This window comes from Myotis davidii, unplaced genomic scaffold (assembly GCF_000327345.1).
Source record: "Myotis davidii unplaced genomic scaffold, ASM32734v1 scaffold228, whole genome shotgun sequence".
NCBI lineage: Eukaryota > Metazoa > Chordata > Mammalia > Chiroptera > Vespertilionidae > Myotis > Myotis davidii.
In genome coordinates this window covers 423,256-439,199 of record NW_006300104.1, presented here as the reverse complement: position 1 = coordinate 439,199, position 15,944 = coordinate 423,256, and the positions used below count along the sequence as shown (strand labels likewise).

At 39.2% G+C, this 15,944-nt stretch overlaps 1 protein-coding gene and 1 long non-coding RNA gene across 2 annotated transcripts in view; one reads left to right on the top strand and one right to left on the bottom strand.

The window, feature by feature from the left end:
- Nucleotides 1–15,944, top strand: part of PCSK5 (proprotein convertase subtilisin/kexin type 5) — a 416,138-nt gene that overhangs the window by 18,069 nt on the left and 382,125 nt on the right. The window lies entirely within an intron of this gene.
- Nucleotides 1,194–15,474, bottom strand: LOC107185088. The gene is made up of 3 exons (XR_001516008.1): nt 15,444–15,474; nt 5,407–5,416; nt 1,194–1,203 (listed from the first exon to the last, which is right to left on the bottom strand). It is a non-coding gene; the product is annotated as an uncharacterized LOC107185088 (long non-coding RNA).

Sequence of the window (15,944 nt, the reverse complement as noted above, 5' to 3'; positions counted from 1 at the left end):
TTTAGGAGACAATGTACAGGGTGGGGCAAAAGTAGGTTTACAGTTGTGAGTACGTGAAGCAGAGTTTATTCTTGTGTTATTATTTATTAATCATTGTAGTATTTTGCCATACAAACAACTATAAACCTCCTTTTGCCTCATCTTGTGTGTGTGGAAAATTGGTTAAGGGAGTTTGTATATGTAGGTATGCAGCATATGAATAAATAACTTGATTTTGGAGGCAATCTTTCTTTCCTTGTTCTGTGAAAATCTGACTTTTATACCCTTTTATCTTGCTAAGAAATGCCAGATATCTTTTACTGATTTTGGTACAGCGAAAGGTCAGTTCTACCATGGTGGCTGTTTAGTAATCAGTAAATGATTTATCTAATGACTAGAGCATGAACATCTTGGTAGGTCCTGGGAACCAGGGAAGTCAGAGGCTCTTATTGAGGGAGATGAACATAGTAATTATTTTTGCCTGTAGGAATATGGCTATGAACTAAGGGGGTGCCTTTATCTATGACTGCAAGTTAAACTCAGCTTCCCTTGCCTGATGTAGTTGTTAAACGGTGAGATGAAGGGTTGGTTGTTGGATACATCACATCACACTGAGCATGTAAGTTCCATTTATAGGCCGTGAAAGGTCTGTACAGTAACTAAAATAACAGAATAGAGGCTTATCAGCATATTTAATGCAGGAACTGAGAGTTCAAATTAACATGCTATCTGTGAGATGGGAATAAATGCTTGTGACTCCCATTCTCCAACTTGGGTCTTTATCTCTTTACTTTATTGGGGCTTTACACTTATTTCACAACTTAGCTACGGAATGTTGGCATGTTTGGCCTAAGAGGGAGGAAAACTTGCAAAGCCCCGTTCTTCCACTAAATTGCCTGCATCTATTTGAGCAGCACAAATGTAGCGATCAGGCAATATCCAGTGTTTGGAACATTAAAATAATTCATGGATTAATTTCCCATCCTGTGGAAGCTTCAGAGAGAAGCTTAATATATATTAAAGACACTTTTTCTTCATTTTTCCAGATATGAGGTATCTGTCCAGATAAGGATATGACTTCAGTTACTGCGAAAATCTGTAAACATTGCAATGATTCTTTTGGTAAAACACTGTATTGGGTTTATATTTTATGTCAACAGTAAGTACTTAGGAATGATAGAAGGGAGATACTTAAAACTCAATCTACTGCACCAAGAACATTTTCTTAAACATCACTTCTAACTTTCTATTTTATGGATACAAACATTTACTTGGTGGGTATAATGGTTATTTAAACTCCTTTTTGGGGGTTTATTTGATATATATTTAAGACTAAGCAAACTGCTGAGATATAGGTCAATGGACTTTTTTATGTTAAGAAAAGAATTAAAAGCGTGGCATGTTAGTCTCAGTATTGTTGAGATAAAGATATTAATCTTGAAGTTAATCAAGTTGGAGCTGAAACTTTAATAAAAATCGAAACTATGACTCCAAACGTAAATTATGATGTTCTTTAGCCTATTTAGGCTTCATATAGAATAGTGAAAAATAGCCGAGCTTGGTACTAGAAAAATCTTGTTTTTATCATTTGCTCATAGGGTAATGTTGGATAAATTGATGAATTTAGCTGGGACACAGTTTTATTATTTGGAAAATCAGAATAATAATTCTTATTTCACAGCACTCTTTCATTTATTCACTCATTCTAAAAGTGCTTATGGGCAGCCATTATATGCCAGGCACTGTGCTGGGTGCAGGCAATATACAAAATTTTAAGTAATAAATAGCTTGACAAGATGGAGAGTAACTGGGGAAGGCCGTTTAGCAGAGTGGTCAGAGAATGCTTTTTCTGACTAAGTAATGTTTGAGTGAAGGTCTAAAAAAATGAGATGAATTAGGCAATGAGAGATTGGATTAAGGGAAATCCAGGCAGATGGGAAAGTAAAGGCTCAGGTCATAGGCTGAGAAGGTGGCCAATGGGGTCAGAGTACAGTGAGTGAGGGGGAGGCGCTACTAGTAGGAAGGTAAACAGAAAGGTAAACAGAAGACAGGTCTGGCAGCCCCTCATAGACCCAATAAAGACATTTTTTATATTTTATCACGAAAGTAACAAGAAGTAATTGATCAGTTATAATAAAGCTGAATGAAATTACCTTAATTACTCATATAAAACAATGTATGGGAAAGCAATTTAGAGATGGAGAGAGTATGTGTATGTGAGCCATTAATTTTGCCGTTACATAGAATAAAACAAGCAGACAAAAACATGTGCCATGATGAGTTACTTATCCTGTTTAGGAGGTTGTAAAATTCTTAAAGTGGGCAATCACTAACGGTGCTAAAGCATGCCCATAATCCAAAACACTGGCATTATTTTTCCACATATTGGAGGTGAGGCACAATGGCTCTACCTTGGTACTATTTTGTTTAACCTGATGTTCAAATTTTGTTTCCTATGAACATGCCTCTACTGAAGAACTGCACGCCACCTGGGAATTAGCATCAGACTGAATATCTGCTCCTAGGTGGCTGAAAGAGTAGTGAGTCCATTTGTGCAGAATTATGAATTTATAGTCTTTGGAAACCATACACAGGTAGTGTCAATAAAGCAGGACTCTAAGAGGAGCCATTGATAATTTAGTGCAAATAAAGCCTTGTTTTATAATTTGAGCCTATCTGCTGATATAATGATGATGATATCGGGACCACTTTATTCATTGTCCCCGTGCTTGATGAACTCCCATTCAGGTGGATGAAATATAACATTTTTTTCTACTAAGACAGTTCTTGAGATATGAAAATATTGTACTTGAAAAGAGGAAGAAAAATATGATCTAGGGCTTGAGATATTTATTGAAAATTTACAAATCATTATTGAGCTTTCTATATGGAAAACAGAAGCTAAGAAGATATAATCTACATAAATTAGAATATGGCAGGACCTGATGTTTAGTGGAAGACAACTTTTAATTTTTAATAGTTAAAAATCATTAGTATGTTATCACGTGTGAAATTCTAGTTCTGAAGTTTTATTCACTTGGGCATGAAATGAACCGATCCTAGATAACTACCTCTCTCTTAGTACTGTGAACATTATTAACATTTTAAATTATCTCCTAGAATTGAGTTTGGATAAAGTTCTACTTGAAATCCAGTTTTATTTTAAACAGATTGGGCTCACTGCATTATAAAAAGGGTAAAACCTAGAATTAAAACCCTTTTTATTATGCAGATTGTGTGGGTATATGGAGGGTGGGTTTGTACCTTATCTTGACTGCACAGGTCAAGATAGTCAACAGGGTTCTTGCATCCTTTTTTGAATGTTGCTTCGTCAGTCATTCCCTTTCTCACCTCTTGAACTGAGAGTTGGCTGAGCATGGTGGTGACTAGATTCTGATTCAGGTTGGGTGGGGCATGTGAATGTGCATTCTGCTCAGCTCAGAGGTCCTCCTGGTCTGATGCTTCTAGTCACAGGGCCACCCTTCGAGAATCACTCACATTGGTTTTTGACTTACTTTCAGAACATCTATATTAGGTGTGTGATTAGCAGCACTTAGAGACTGAGCTATTCTCATCTTTGCTTCAGAATAACCAGCCATGTTTTCAGAGTTTACAGTAGTTTCAGACGACTCCATCACTTAGCATACTCAGTCATATTTTGTCCTTGCTAAGGTGGCATGTGAGTGAAAGTGCTTTTCTAAGATATGTGGAAATAACTTCATTTCCTTGATAAAAGGAAAGCTTTACATATTGTAATGATTCTCAGGGTAGCTGTTTGCTCTGTGTAATTCCAAATGTTGAGGTGGTTGCTATGGCTTTAGGGAAGCTCTTCAGTTGAATGAAGCCAATTTAAAAATATGTTTTAATCCAAACAGCTTTTTAATCTTTGGCTCTTCCATTTGTATCACCTTTCCAGTTAAGTCACTTTGATGATTGGGCTTTTCCTTATAGACTTATGTTTTTTTGATTGGGGGGAGGGAATCAAATTTATTGAGGTATCATAAACCTCAGTAATCAAACATACAGTACACTTTCATATAGGAAAATTCACTGTAGAGTTCTGTAAGTTTTGAAAATGCCAGTCATCATAGAATCAACTCCCTAATAAATACGTAAAACAATTCCATTACCTTGGAAAAATTCTCTAATGCTCCTTTGGAATCAGCCTCTTGCTACATCCCCAACTGCTAATGGATTTTCTGGTCTGTGGTATGGCATTTTCTTAAATGTCCTGTAAGTGGGATAATACAGCATGCAACCTTTGAAGCCTGGCTTCTTTCTCTTGATATAATGAATTAGAGATGATCTCTGATTAATCAATTGGTAATTTTTTCCTTTTTATTGATGAGTAGCATTCCATTGTGTGGATGTACCAATTTGTTTGTCCATTCACCAGTTGTAGGATATTGGGTTGTTTCCAGTTTTGAGTGATTATAACTAAAGCCACTATAAATAATTCATGTATACATTTTTGTGTGAATGTCAGTTTTTATTTTTCTTGGGGAAACTATTTAGGACTGGGCTTCCGGGGTCCTATAATAAGTGAATGTTTAATTTTATTATAAATTGCCAAACTGTTTCCAAGTCGTCCTAACAACAGTGTATGAGACTTCCATTAACTCACGTACTCACCGTCACTGGGTAATGCCAATTCTATTTTATCTATTCTGCTAGATGTGTGTCTGTGACGTCTTTAATTAGTACAAGACCCAATAGCCTCCCACAGTGGCCGAGCCTCAGGAACCGTAGGAATAGGACCCGACCTCACATCTGCCTAGATCCAGGGCTTCACAGCTCACGCATTTGCCCTCTGCCATTGGGCCATGGATGCTTTGCTTGTCCCCAAATCAGGGCCCGTTTCGAGGTCACTATCCTGCACCCTCATGATCCTCAGGAAAGACCCGGATGGTGACAAATGAACAGGGCACCTCTAAACAGCTATTTGCAAAGATATGAGGGAGCTTCTCTTTCTATGTTTTTATTTTTTTTAACTGAGGTGACAAGGCTGTCAACTGTCTTGAGCACATGTAAGTCTTTAAGTCTTTTGTACATGTTCTTAATGCTCAACATTTTTACATTTGGAATTTTTTTAAAAAAAATAAAGCAGGTCATTTAAAGTGCTGTAGTGCTCAACATGGCCTCTGTTTACCAGTATGATAAAATATTGGAAATTCTGAATCTGGTATGCTAAATAGATTTTTCTAAATTTGGTGTGTGTGTGTGTGGGGGGGGCTTTTGAAATGATTAAAGGGATGAATAAAACATGGCCATTACATTAATGCTCAAATGAAATTAGAGATTTTTCTCATTTAAATGTATTAAGTAGATAGGAATATTTGAATGGAGATTGCAGAATTCAGGGTAAACGGTTTGATTTCTGCAGAATGAGATGGGTGGAATAAAACTGGCTTTTCACCTTGGTTGAACATAGAATCACCTAGAAAGCTGTTTAAAAGAAAATGCTGATGCCCTGGCCTTAACTTAGTCCTTAAGCATTAGAATCTTTATGGTAGGCATGGGGGCCCCTGGCATTAGTATTTTTTAAATCCTCATATAATTCTAATGTATAGCAAAGGCTGAGAGCCATTGTACTTAAAGAGAAAATTTCTATTCCAGAGGTAATTCTGAAAATGTTCCCACTAATCAAAATATGTACTGTTTTCTGTTTGTTTCCATGTATGTGGAAATGCTTCAAGTTGCTAAGATGATCAGTAATGACAAGAACACAGACCTCCATGTAGGCTGTGTGTGTTCTCTCTCTCAGCTTCTCTTGGACTCTATTGCGAGTGTGTGTGTGTGTGTGTGTGTGTGTGTGTGTTACAAGCAGGTGGAATAGCTTAAATATTAAACAATAATTTATTTTAGTTTCTCCAGAAATTACTTACAGATGGCTTTTGAAAAACTTTTTAAAAGAATAGCTGACTATAAATAGCAGTAATAAATGTTCTTATCTGAGGAATATAGTACAAGGATTATTCTGCATTAAGGACATAATTATTCATTTTGGACAAAAATGGATTGAAGCAAATCAAAGCCTTATGCCATTTACAGTTCATTCTTAAATGAATGTTACAAACATATTCTATGTTGAATGTTTAACCCAATCCTTATCTGTAATACATTAATATGAAAAATTATTTGAGTACTCTTGGGAGAAACCATCTGATTCAGGAGAGAAGGTATAAATTTTAAACTTGCAGTTGGTACCAGAGGGGTTGTTGAAATCAAGTCAGAACATTATCTCCAGCTGGCAAGGGACCTTGTCCTGTTCATTTTTTCTGCAGTATCTTTAGATCAGTGCTTGGCACAGAGTACACACTCAGTAAATTAATGTCTAGGCAGGCTATAAAAGCATCGAGTAGAGGATAGAAAATGACATTCAACATTCAACAGCAATGTAAATTTCTATCACATTTAATATATTAAAATATAGGCTGGAGGAGAACCAACCAAATTAAAAAGGGTTTCTGAGGATTTTGTAGTCAGCCAAGTTCATCCTTCTAAATTCTTGCCAATGTTATGTTATTTCCATTAGAAGTGTATTGCCAAAGGAAGTCATGGGGTCCTAGGCTCTGTCCTGGCTCCACCATTCCTGGAGTGGAGAAGTGTTGTGTTCTAGGCCCTGGGTTTTCTGGGGAGACATTACAGATGTTGGCTTATCTAGGGGAAGCAACCCATGAAGCCTTGTCACACGAGAACAGAATGGACAGATTTACATGTTCAGCCAAGAGCAGGGAAGCCAGGAAGGGAGCTGTTGGCTGTCTGGCTTGAATGACATGGGTTGGCTCCACCGGCCAGACCAGGAGTAGTGCATGGCCTCGGACTAATGATCCGGAAGAAGTTTCTAACAAATGGGCTGCCCTAGAAAATGCAGTGCTCTTCGCCAGTTTGAAGAATGGATTCCTGCATCCAGTAGGAAAAATCAGATTAATATCCTGTTTTTGTCTTTTCCAACTCTGAGATTCTATGGTTCACTTTGGGCCAAATCTCATGTCTCATGAGATGGGGCAGACTATAGATTTTTCACTTGGGCCTGGGAAAATTCGGTGCTGAAAATTCAGTGATTACCACGGAAAATTCAGTGATGTACACTGGAGCCACGGATATAATCCAGGATAGCCTCCCTGTCTCTGTGTTTTATGTTTCCTTAGTGAAATTGTTGTACCTGTTTCTTGCTTTCTCGGAAATTGTAGTCAGGATGTTTTTGATTCACTGCTTTTTAAAATGAACTATGGGACCTAGGTTCTCCTACACTCTGCCGATCAGGTTTTTAGAATAAAGTAGTAAGTCCTCATATTGGTGAGAGAAGAAAGCAGAATGGGTTGAGGATATTTGAGTGTGCCAGTAGAATCCCATGTGGCACTACAAAACCCTTGAAATAGCTTTTAAATAAAATCAAAGTGCTGTGACTAGAAAAAGCTTAGATTTTTGAAGTTAGACAGACCTGGTTTCAAATCCTGATCCTGACACTTCCTCACGTTGGCGTATTACTTAACCTCTCTCAGCTTTAGACTCAGTTTCCTTGTCTATAAAATTAGAATAACTTCTTCATTTGCAGGGTTGTTGGAAAGATTAGATATAATGACAGAAGGCATCAAGTGGTAGCTTTGGTATTTAGCAGTATTAATTACATACTGGCTTTGAATAGACAAACCATTTACTTATTCTCTTTTGCTGGGCAAGTTGCTCAATCTTGGACCTCAGTTTCTTTTGAGGATTAAGCAAGATAATCTTGTTTAGCAAGATCAACAAGAAAATGCTAACAGGTACTTAGCAGAGTGCCTGGCCAGTATTAAACACTATTATATTGATACAGCTATTTGGAAATTGATAACTGAATACCCCAAGAGCCCTAACATTATGAAAAATAATGAGGCTCCAAATAAAAATAGTTTCATTTCCTTTGCTTCTCATAGATATTTACTGAGGAACAAACTCTACCTTGTTTTAGTTTCCTATTACTTCTCTAGCAAATAACCACAAACATAGTGGCTTAAAACAACACACATTTATGACCTTACGGTACAGGAAGCCAGAAGTCCTAACCTAAGAATCAAGGTGTTGGCAAGGCTGTGTTCCCTCTGGAGATTCCAGAGGAGACTTCATTGCCTTGCGTTCTCCAGCTCCCAGGGGACGCCTGCACTCCTTGGTTTGTGGCCCCTTCTTCCATCCATGAGAGCCAGCAGCACAGCTTTTAAAAATCCCTTTCTCTCTCTCTGATCTCTGCTTCTGCCATCACATCTTCTCTGACTTTGCTCCCTTCCTCCTGTAAGGATCCTTGTCATTGATTACACGGGGCCACTCAGATAATCCAGGATAACCTCTTTATCTCCGAACCCTTCATTTAATCACAACTGCAAAGTGTCTTTCACCAGGTAACGTAAGATTCTGAGGATTAGAATGTGAACATCTGTGGGAGCCACTATTCAGCCTGCCACATCCTTCCTATTTTTGCAAGTTGCCTTTGATATCATAGAGGTTATATATATTTTTCATCAGCATCCTGATTTAACAAAATTATTGTAGTGCTTCTGCTCTGAGTTCCTGGACTCTAATGCCATCCTCTGAAGAGCTCACATGCTGAGCCTGAACCTGAAGGAATTTAGAAGTGACAGGTATTCTCGGAGCAGCTGACGTGAAAGTAACGTCTAAGGAAGATCTTTCTCGTTCTGCGGTATTCCATGGCCCAGTTTAATAACTTCTTTGGTGTTTGGTGCCAGATGTTACGCTTGTTTAGCTTATTAGGCCCTTTGAACTTCACAGTGAAGGTTACCTTAAAGATACTGTCTTGCTAACATGAATTTATTAATGTAAATTCCCTGGGGTCAGTGGTAGAACTGAAACTAGCGACCAGGTTTCTTGCCCTATGAGGGCAGGAATGAGCTCTCTCAAGTACTTGTCAACACTTTCATTTTTTTTTTCTCCATCTGCTGAAGGTAGACAGAAATATCCCTAGAAAACAGTCCCCATGTACAACTCTTAGGAGAATCGTCTTTTGGGTAATTGACGTCTAGGTAGCTGTGGTTTTAAGTTCTTCCCAAGAAATGATTTGCTTTAAGCATCTTTTAGAGTCCTTAAGAACATATGCTCTGGAGTTAGATAGACCATCTTGAATCAACCTGAGTCTCCTCCTTTACTAGTTGTGTGGCCCCGAGCAAGTTCTTAAACCTTGTGAATTTCTGCTTTCTTGCATATAAAATGGCAACAGTGACACCTGCTTCATACTGTTGTGAGGATGCAGTGCAGTAATGCCTGGCATTTAGCTTGTGCTCCACAAATGTTAGCAGTTCCTCAGGCTTCTGCATTTCCTTGCCGCATCCTTTAACACTTTAAAACTACTTCAATAACCTTGTTAGAGCATCTTTGTTATAAACACCACTTTTGTTCGGTGATTCCAAGAGGTCAAAGACTATGATGGAACCAAGGAGGGAACTAAAAAAGTAAATGCAAATTTTGGTGATTTATATGGTTATTGGTGGTAAATTCTCAGTTTTCAGGTTTATTTACATATGATGATTTCATTCGTTCATTCAGCTTTTATTAAGCATAGAGCATGTGACACATTATATGCCAATGTTATATCACAGAAAGAGCTACAAAGAGATGAGCAAGAAACCTCCCTAACATTTGGAGACATGCTCACGGTTGCTTTGATTTTTTTTTAAGGGCAGGGCCTTTCACTGATTCATTTATTCTGCACATTTATTGGGTATGCCTGGCCCTGCTAATAGGAACTAGGGCTAATCCAGAAGTAAATAAAACAGAAATCTCTGCCCTTATGGAGTTACATTCTAGTGAGGGAAGATAAACGGCAAATAGGATAAATAAAGAGAATATGTAATATGTTCAGTGATGACACGTGTTAGGAGAAAAATAAATCAAGGGGGATGGGATTTGGCAGAAAGGGTGGTGGCTATTGACAATTAGATGGTCAGAGAAGGCTTCCTTGAGAAGGGGGCATCGGAACCACGACCTGCAAGCAGTGAGGAAGGGAGTCATGGAGATTTATGGAAGAGGATTTCAGGCAGAAGGACAGCAGGTGCAAAGGCCCGAAGTTTGGGATTGTGCTTGGTGACTTTGTGGAAAGCAGTCAAGGCCACCTTCCCTTTGGTTCTCCTTTGAATGTTACAAAGTCTGGAACACTGAAGGCAAATAATCACAGTTGCTTTAACATTCTCCCGGGAACCCTTTATCACTTGAATGAAGGGAAAGCAGTGTATCCCCCGCTGCCTCTGTAACTTTCTGCCTCAATGGATTTGACAAGGGGAAGTTTTGAACTTGTCAGCTTGGGCGTTGGAAAGAGGTTGGTCAGCCAGAACAATGGTCTTGGTGACTTGGTTCTTCCTTCACCTGAGACGGTGTGAGGAGGTGGGAGCTGGAGGATAAATCTCAGCCCCAGGAAACTGGGTTCTTGTGTTTCCCAATCTCCAAGTCGTCCTACAGCTGGGAGAGCTCCAGAAATCAGAAGAGGGGAATTTATAATTTTCAGAATCATTGTTATTGAGATGTAACTTACATACCTCCTTAATGCAGCCATTTGTTGTGTAAGGTTGGCTGAGTGTTGACAAATGCATACACTCCATGGTGTGCTGATAAATACTAAACAACTGACTCTTCAGAGAAAATAAGGAGTCCTAATCTGTAGCTTTTGCCAATTTTTTCCTGATGTGTAAGTGCTTCCATCATTGTTGATTTCAAGTGATCAACGTGATACCACAGAATCGGGTGTTGGGAAAAGATGTGATTGGACCTCGAGAGTCCATGATGAGCTGGTTCCAGCACAACTAAGCACTTACCTCCGATGTAATTACCACCACAGTTAAGATGCAGAATGTTACCAACACTCAGAGTTTCTCCAGGCTTCTCCCAGTCAGTCCCCATGCCATATCCAGGTTATCACTGACCCATTTCCTGTCCCTGTTAATTAACTGTCCTAGAATTTCATATCAGTGGAATCAGACAGTATGCACTTTTGTTGTTGTTAATCCTCACCCAATGATATTTTTTCCATTGCTTTTCAGAGAGAGTGGAAGGGAGGGTGATGGAGAGAGAGAGAGAGAGAAACATCGATGTGAGAAAGACACATCCATTGGTTGCTTCTCACACCCCCCTTGGGGTGCATGAGATTGAACTGGGGCTGGGATCAAACTCCAGGTACATGCCCTTGACTGAGAATCAAACCATGGCCCCTAGGAAAAAAACAACAACAAAAAACAAACCATGGCCTTTCAGTAAACGGGCTGATGCTGTAACCATTGAGCAACACCAGCCATGGCAGACAGTATGAACTTTTTTTGTATGTCAGAATGATGATTTAAAATTTATTCATCATATACATATATATATATATATCAGTAGTTTGTTCTTTTTTATTGCTGGGCATTCAATTACATGGATATACCATTATTTATACATTTACCTGTTGATGGGCATTTGCACTGTTTCTAGTTTGGGGCTGCTATTAAGGAAGCTGCTATAAATATTTGCATCTGAGTTTTTGTTTGGAAATAGGTTTTCATTTCTTTGAGGTGAATACTTTGAAATGAAATGTGTGGGTCCCGAGGAGGATGGTGTGCTTCCTAAGAAATCACGAAATGATTTCCCAAAGGCGTCGGACCATTTTACACTCCCACTAGCAAAGTACGAGAGCCCCGATGCGCCACAATCTCATTAGAACTTGCTACTGTGAGTCTTTTAAATTTAGGCATTCTGGCGTATATAATGCAATTCTGATTTTAGTTTGCATTTGAGTGTCTTTTCATGTGCTTGTTGGCCATCTGTATATCTTTTTTTGTAAGATGTTCATTTAGATTTTTGTCCATTTTAAAAAATGGTTGTAGGTTGGATGTAAATAACTTTTTAAAAAGGAGTAAGAATTTGGAGACAACTTTACATTGGAGAGGGTAAGAGGGAACACAGGGCAGACAAACAGCCGGAGAAAACGGACAGGTTCGTCGAGGTGGGAGGTGGCCAGAGTGCCCATGACCTTGGCACTTTATTACCAGGTGATTAGATGTCCTAGTTTGCCTGGGACTGCCCCAATTAAAGCAATGACAAGTCCCGTATCTCTGAGAACACCTCATTCCTGGACACACTGGCATGATTGGTCACCTTATAGAACTATATGTGGGTTTATGCCTGGAATCATTAGACTGGTGATGGTTTTAACGCGAGCACAGGAGAGACTGTTGGTGGTGAATGAATTCTGAAAAGCCACACGGCTCCTCGTCAGGGGCAAAGCCAGTGCAAAATGCGGATATTCTGGCTCCTCGCCCTCTGTTCAGAAGTCAGTAGCTCGCTTTTAAGACAAGCATCTAGGGACATGGGAAAGCTTCCCTTCTGCTGTCGGAAAAGAAAACCAAAACCCTCCAATGATTGTTTTTTGAAATTACATGCAACATAGACTCATTTATTTGGCTGAAGTTTTAATTTTCTAATCAACTGTAGCTGTCTCTGAAAGGACTAAGACATTGAGTCTTACCAGTCATTAACACCTTAGTACAAAATAGCTGATTAAAAAGCCTTACCTAAGAACATGATTTGGTTTCAGAAAGGGTAGTGAAAAGTTTGGGTACAAGGCTGAGAGACTACCACTAAAGAAGAAATAGCACAAAAACTTGACAGGATTGGGAATGAAAGATGAAATTCATCAACTTAGTGTTGTGAATAGAGCTGTGTTGCTAGGCAGATGAGAGTGTCTGCGTGTCCTTGTACAGAAGAGGAGCTTAAGAGGGCCAAGAGAGAAGGAATTATTCTCCTTCCTTTATGTGGTGTTTAGGAAAAGGTTGAGCTTTGATTTATCTGCTATTGATTTGATACTTCATATATTCCTATGGTTCCTGATTTATTTATAAAATATCCCTAAGTTAGTTACATATATTGCTTCTTGTTCTAGTCCTCGTTGCTATTGTGTAACATGTAAACACAGTCATCTCTTTGTCTTACATGATCCCAGAGGAGCTAGATGGAATGCCTTCTTATAGAATAGATAATATTACTGCTTCGTTTTCATACACTGTCTTTCTTTTGAGTAACTTCCAACCTGTTATGACATTTTTCTTCTTAATGTTTATTAAATGCCCTCAGCATGCTCAGTGCTGTTGAAAGAATATCAAAGATACAATTCTTGCCAATAAGGAACATGCATATTAATAGATGAGAGACATAAACAGGCTTTCAAATATATATAAAATCCTGGAAGGTGACAGATTATTTTGTTTGGATGAGATAGAATAATCGAACTAATGCACACTATTCCTTAGCTATGGTCTTGTGGGGCAAAAAAAAAAGGAAGAAAGAAAGCAAAAGCATAGAGATGTCTCAACCTAAAACCTTCAGAACAATAAGCCTGGAAGAGTTGGTACTTCAGTTAGGACAGAAATCAACCATTTTTGCCAAAGTTAACCTTAGTTCTGTGAAACTCATACCAGAGATTTTGAGTCTCACACAGCTCTCATGTATGCAGTTTTAGCAATTCAAGGAGTCTGATTTTCATGTCATTCATTCAGCGATCTTTTTTCCCCTGAACCTACTGTGTATCAAGCCATGAATTAGGAGCTGGGAACAAAATGGTAAACAAAACAGATGAGTCCCTGCCTCACTGGCTCGTGCAGTTGGGGACACAGACATGAAATAAGTAATTATGCCAATCACAGTATAACTACTGTGATCTGTGAGATGATACAATAAAGGGACCTGACCTGGTCCGGGGAGTTTTGAAGACTTCTTCTACTTGAGGTGAGACATAAAGGATGCAGAAGAGGAAGCGAGGCGGAGAGGGTTCTGTAGGTAGAGGAAGCCGCTGGCATGACCAGTCCAGGAACTGAGAAAGGCAAGCGTGGCAGAGTCCAGAGCTTTGGGAACTGGTATGATTTGAGGGGAGATTAGAAAGGGAGGCTGGGCCAGATCATGCAGGCCCTTGCAGACAGAGTAGGACAATATAACCTCCTCTCATTTACTCTGTTCCAGGCAACCACATGACCAGGCAGTTCACCTGTTACTACATTCAGTCCTTGTAACTACGCGAACCCGTAAACATTCTTATCCCCTCTTTGACTCTGACACCCAGCCTCTGTCCTCTACACCTCCTGTGTCCTTGTTTTACACTGGAGGGAGCCATGGCCCAAAGAGATTAAGTGATGTAACCAAGCTCCCAGGGCAACTTAAGTCAGGACAAGCGTTCTGTCTTCTACCGTCCTACACATGACATTAGGATTCCAGTTCGTACCAACGAGGCCACAAAGGATTTGAATATATCTTTGGGGTGTATTTCATCCATAGTTTACGCTGAATAGTTACGTTGAATTTGTTCATGTTCTATAATCAGAGAGGTTCCATGATACTTGAGTGGACATTCAACACACTGGCAATTTTCACGCTGGTGGTAGGTTTGTGTAAGGCTCTTCCCCAGCGAGTCTAAGTCCCTTTCCACAAGAAGTACTGTATTTTCCCAAGGAGCACTTTTGACAAAAGCTACATGAGGTGAAAACTCTAAGCTTCTTGGGATTTCAAGATTTTCTTATGAAGTATTACGTGCCCTCCTTGAACGCTTCCCTTAGTCCTCTGGAATCTTAATGTTGGCCTCTGAATCAATCCCTCCTGGAAACACCTGGAGATGAGAGCCGGCATCACTGGCCGCTTCCTCCTTGTTGCTGCTGGTTCAGAGCCCAGGATCACCGAGATCAGAGGCTTCAGCTGGATTTCCTTGTCTTGGGTTCATATTGTTTTCAGAGCCCAGGATCTTTTCTGTGTACATCTGGGCAGTGTCCACTTGAAGAAAAAATGGGAGGCTTCAGACCTTCAAAATTAATGAGAACTAGGGACCTTCAATTAGTGCATAAAGTCCCAGTGAGGAGACGGCTCTTCAATGGCATAGAGATTAGGTTGATCATCCTTATAGTAAAGGGGTGCGCGGACTAAGAATGTGATGGAAAGATGGGAATAAGAAATAAAGATGGGAATAAGAAAATTAAGCTGGACCAATGGCTTTTTTCTTTTTTTCAGTGAAGAAAGCCCCACTTTTGATTTGTCCCAATTAGAAACATCCTGGTCATTCTTTTAGGGCAAAGCCATGATGTTCTGGAGAAAGAGCCACTTAATGTATTTGCCCAAAGCAGGGAAAGTGTCAGTGTCAAAGAAGGGATTTTGAGAGCTGCAGTGATCTTAGAAATGAACCAGCCCAAAGTCCAGTGTTATCGAAATGAAAACTTGAGACTCACTAAGTATATGTGATTTAGCCAAGAAGCCACCTCTGGCGAGTGTCAGCTGGACCTAGAACCCAGGTCTCCTGCCTGTATTTGTTGTACTTGTTCAATTTCCATTATGTGATCCACATTTTACAATCTGCCAAGAGAATATGATTGTGTGAGATTTCGCTCATTTGTTTTTCTAAAGTGGGCTGGGACTTAACTTTGAAAGCTATCCTAAACAGAACTAACTGTTTTTAACTAAAGAAGGGGGTGCACAGATAAGAAGACTAATTTGTTAAAGAAATGGTTGAGATCAAGTGGATTGAACTATTTTTACCCAGGAAACTTGGTTGATTGGTACGATATATGATCTTTGTTTTGTTTAAGAAATTGCCATTCAACTTTTAGTTTTTCAGTAAATGAAAAACTGCTGTCTACTGAAGTCAGGAAACAAACGGAGTAGTGTTTTCTTTGTGAATGATCAACTGCTTAGGACTTGTTTCAAATTAATGATATAAATAATCTAACAAGGTCCTTCATTGTACATTTCTCAGAGCAAACAGAATGCTGTGTGTTTTTATAACCAGATAGCTATTGGACTTTTTCTCTTTCCCACATTTGGATACAGATTGATGTAGAATTACTTAAAATGCTGCATATAAATTAAACATTAAGAGGGAGATAGGGAGAGGCTAAGCTGCCCCATTATAATCTTTAGTTCCGCAGTCACTGCCTCAAGGACACTCCACTTCATATCACATGTCCTTCTGAAAGGTG